Consider the following 5,593-nt stretch of genomic DNA (forward strand, 5'->3'; position numbering starts at 1 on the left):
CTTTAAAAAGCCAAAGGCAAAGTCCAAGGGAGGGTCTAAGGCTAGTGGACCACTTCAAGGATCTTAAATGCTTCCTTAAAATATGCCCAAAATTAATCACTTTCACAAACACCCACTTCAAAATGAAAAGTTCATCTCTTCTCCAATATTTCTCTCTACAAAGTTCCTCCATTGAAGAACATTGAAGTTCGAAGATTAGGGTTCAAGCTCCAAGGTTTTTGACCCAAATTCGTGGCAAAGTTTTATTAAGGTATGGGAGTTCTTTATTCTTGGTTAGCTATCACCAAGAAGCTCTTTCAACTATGTTTTCAAAGTTCCCCAATTTCTAGGTTTTCAATCAATTTGTGGGTCTCTTTCTAAAATTGATTCCATTGATCTATAATGGTTATTTATGATTACACATGAATGTTTGTGGATGAATTCATGTTATTGTTATTGTTTTTGAACAATATCCCATATGACCCATGATTTCCCTTCTTTCTCAAATCTAAACCTTAGTATGTCTTGAATGATGAATGAAGGATGAGAATCTAGTATGTTTTCATATAGTTAATTATTGTATTGTGATTTTATCCAATATGATGTATGAATATCAACAAATAGGGTTGGATCTTGAAGAAAGCCTTCATGTCTATGAATGAAGGTTTTCAATTGGTAAGTAGCCTTCTATTGAATTGTTGATCGACTTGTAGGGGAGATGTTTACCGATTATATATCCTTTGAATGAATGGTTTGATCCACTTATGGTGGAGGTGCTTACTTGATTTATGAATTGTGATGTTGAGTCATGATACTTCCCTACAACCCTAGATATGAATAAGTATGATACATTATGAATATGAATGATATTTTATGAACGTGGTATGGTCTATATGTTGAATTGTAGGAGGTGCTATTGTGGAAGGACCCTACCCACATAATCCCCTATATGGATATATTATTCTATACATGCCATGAATGACCTACTTGAATGATGAATGTATCATTGTCTATTGTATGAATGTTAGATAGGTGATTTACATGGTCGAAGATCCTTAAATGCAATATATCTGAATTGTGCATGAGTTGGGATATTATGTATATGTTATGACCCCCTTGGCAAGGGAGGTGTCAATGATGTTAATGTCATTTTTGTTGTGCCAGTGTGAGGACAAGCATGCACACACACACTCCATGCATAAATATGAATATGATGTGTCTATGGTGTCAATTGAAAGGCTAACTCTCATATGCACCTTTACATAATATTATGCATGAAATGTACATGACCATGAAGATATGACTGTGTATGCTAGGATGTGAGCATGAATGTTATGTTATGATTATGGTAGTGTTGATATGTTGAATAAAAGGTAATCCTCATAAACACTATATGAGTATGAAATGAATGAACATTCTCACATGTTGTTGGTTCTATGATGAAATTCTATTCTCATGTTTGAAACCTTTGAGCTACATGACGAATGATGGGTTGAGTCCCTAATGCATTCCTTAATGACTTAAATTGTAAGTAAAGGCTTAATACTACTTAAATAGGGAATTGTGCTTAGCACCGAGTGAACATGAAAATGAGATGGAAGCTTTTACGTTTAAAAAAATTTGGCTTCCCATATGGGTTCCTTCTACGTTTAGCAATTCCTGGTTCCCAATATAAATGTTGTCTCATGAGATGGAAACCTTCTACGTTTAGCAAATCCGGGTTTCTAGTAGCAATCTCCTTGTTCCATAACTATGTTTGCCCACATAGGTATTAACTAGTGGATCCACCGAGAAGCTATTATGATGGTTCTACCTTGGCAAGTAGAACACTCTCTTTTCGGTGTGGGAGTAGAACATCAGATTCAATGTAGCTCACATCGTCTATGTCGGTTAAGGTTATTCTTCCCTAAATAATAAGATGATAAATGGAGCATGAACTATTCTATAACTTCTTGGTAAGTTTGCTAAGTAGGAGTGGGGTATGGGACTTCACTAATACATTGCACTAGTAGACTTGGTAGGGTGTGGTAGATGGTTCCTTTCCATATTGTTATAACATGAATGCATGCATGTATATTGAATGAATGGTTGTTATGAGTGACTTGTCTTTATATTCAAATGGTACACATGATTGGTTCTCTACTTATGACTATTGTTTATAATGAGGTCTAAAGCATAAAGTGCATGACTAAGGTAGCCCTATAGGAGTGCTTAGTGAGGTTAGTATTATGGGATGCTAATTACACATTGCACAAGTGTTCCCTAGGGGTTACTAAAGTAGTGGTTTTACTATGAAATGAGTATGGATGTGATATTGGCTTATGTTGGTATGAACTTATGTTAAGTATGATCATGGTGGTCTAAAGGCGATACATAGTGTAGATAGGATGTAGATAGGATTATGGACCCTATCTATGCATTGCACGAGTAGAACTTAGGGTTACTTATGTTGTTGTTCTATTATGATGTTATTGGCTTGATATTGACTATGCATGAAGTTTTGTAATAGATGATATGTTCACCATGACTATGATTAGCGACTATGCCTATGGTGATGTTTATTACCCTTTGCGCTTTGATAAACTATATGTGAGTTGTTTATGACTTATGATTCTTCAACCCCTTCAAGATGATGTTCAAAAGTGCATAAATCATGGTTTCAACTAAGTGTCCCTTTTAAGCATGTTTTAATGGTTTTATTCATGCCTTCCATACTTAGTACTTTTGTGCTAACCCCTCCTTCTACATTTCTTACAAAGTGTAGGGTTTGGAGATGTGTTGTCTTATACTTGGAAGATAGGTTTATAAGGAGCTTGGGAATGAAGACTTGGGGAGTGCTCATAGTTTCGAGGACGAACCCACCTTGTTCACTTATGTCTTTATTATTATATTTTTAGATTTATGTAAGGGCCATGTCCCTAAGTTGTATTAAAAGATATTTAAGTCTAATGTTATAGATGGTTTGAGACACAGTGTCATAGGCTCTCTCTTATTTTATAGTCTTCGATTGTAAAGAAAAAAATTTACTTTTCTGCTATTTTCATATGCTTTAATGTTCATGATATGCTAAGGTCTTGTATAAGACCTCTTCGAGGTCGAATACACCGTGATATGACTAGGGGGTGCTCTTGGGTCGTGACACCAAATTATAGTGCTCTTATACCATGTTTGTCACGACCCATGGGTACCCCCAAGATTCATCACGGCGTACAAGACTCCGAAGTGCCTCATACAAGCCTCATAGCATTCAAAACATTCGATATAAGGGAAATGGTACGAAATTAAAAATTTTCTTTAAAATCGAAGTCATTTTTCATAAAAGTAAGCGGAAGTCTTTCTATACTTTGTCTCAAACCATCTAGAACATAAGAGTTAAAACTTTGGGACACAGTCCATAACAATCCCTAAACATAAAAGTACAAGACATAAAGGGAAGTAGTGGGTTCGCCTCGAAACTATAAGGAGTCATCAAATCTTCAAATCCAAGCTCCTTAGAAACCTATCTTCCATGTATAGAACATCAAGTCTCCAAACCCTACACTTTTGTAGAAAATGAATAAATATGGGTTAGCATATTTAATGTACGAAGTATGATAGTCATGAAAAAATCATGCTTTAAAACAGACATTTGTGCAATGTATGTATAGCATCATATACCACCATCAATATTAAGTACCACATTAAGGCCACCAAAAGTGATCTTACCATTCTTCCTTTTCATCTTTAAACAATACTCATACATAAGGAACATAAACATTTCATAAGTTATTGCAAGGAAAGTAACTCATAATACAATCCAAGTAAGCATACATCATAACATTTAGTATTTAAGTCAACATTCTTTATTAACTTCATTAGGAGCACTTTCATTCATTAGTGATTAAGACATTATAGAACTCACTATAGCCCTCTTAAAGCCTACTCGTGCAATGCATGATTGCTATCCCATACTACCACACACACTTTATCGAACTTCTAAAGAAACCATAGTGCACATCTCATATGATGGGAATAAACATTAACCGACATAAACCATAAGAGAAAACCATGGAATCCGGTATCATATAGCCCTACACCAAAAAGAGGTGGTATACTTGCCTAAGGTAGGACTAGTAAGATTTTAGCTTAGGTGGATCCACTAGCTAATATCCTATGTGGGCACATAGTTATGGATAAGAAAGATGTTCATTTAAACCCAACCTAAACATGGGGAGAGCTTCCAACGTACAAAATCCACTCGGTGCTTAGCATCTATTCCCATAGCGTATTTCATTAATTTATCATTATCACACATCAGAGGGTGCCATTGGCCTACCAACCTAAAGTACATTGATTAACACATGAAAGGGCGCCATAAGCCTACCGATTCAATGTCCATCATTAGGATAGCTCATTGAATCCTCATGAAAGGGTGTCATAATCGTACTGATTCAAGGTTCATCATTTCACAAATGAATGGGTGCCATAAGCCTACGGATTCAAGGTTCATCATTTCACTAATGAAAGGGCGACCAACATTTGGTCTACCGATTCAATGTTTTTCGTTAACATTCATGGAAGGGTGCCATAAGCCTACCAATCCTAAAGTTTATTAATTTCATTTATGGAAGGGTGCCATAAGCCTACCGATACTAAGGTTCATTATTAACATGCATGGAAGGGTGTTATTAGCCTACCAATTCAAGATACATCATTAGAATAGGTCATAGAACTCATCATGCAAGGGATACCGACATTAGGTTTACCAATTCATATTCATTGTTACAAGACACATTTGTAACATAATAAGAGGATGCCTAAGCATACCAATTTAAGATGTAACAATCAACATTCACATTACTTTCATTTACACAAGAAAAGGATGCATAACCCTACCAATTCAAGATGTAACAATCAACATTCACATTACTTTCATTTACACAAGAATAGGATGCATAACCCTACCAATTCAAGATATACATTACACAGAAGAAACAATTCACATTCTATAATCATCATTCATGAGTGTTAATTGAGAGTATGATTTAAATCATAACACAATTACATTCTATACATGATCATAATACTTTCACTGAGGTCATATACATATACTTCACATCATAATCTTATATACATCCTTCATGAAATTTCCCTCCAAGGCTAGGAATCAATCTCAACCCAAACATCTAGAATATTACATTAGGTAAGGGAATTAACATGATTTAATAACTAATTCAATATAAACATAAACAATTCCGCATACTTTCATGATCAATCAATTCCCAATCACAATTCACAACTTAGGATTTTGGGGGAAACATGGGTTCATAGGAGAGATTTACAATAATTCATCATTTATTCAGAAATACATTCATAAATCATCATATATAAACCTTTGAAAATGTTTCGGAATTGAACCCATGCATAGATTGAAAACCCTAGGTTTTTGGGGGATTTTAAAAACTTGAAATCATCTGTGATGGGGCTCCTTGAATGAAATTTAATCAAGGATGAAGACTATTATACCTTTAGGATGAAACTCCACAAAAATTGAGAGTGAACGGTGAGATCTCGAGCTTCAAAGCTGGACTCCTTCTTCTCCAATGGTGGTTTCTAGAGAGAGAATATTTGGAGA

Source organism: Solanum tuberosum, unplaced genomic scaffold, assembly GCF_000226075.1.
Source record: "Solanum tuberosum cultivar DM 1-3 516 R44 unplaced genomic scaffold, SolTub_3.0 scf00031, whole genome shotgun sequence".
NCBI classification, from domain to species: Eukaryota; Viridiplantae; Streptophyta; class Magnoliopsida; order Solanales; family Solanaceae; genus Solanum; species Solanum tuberosum.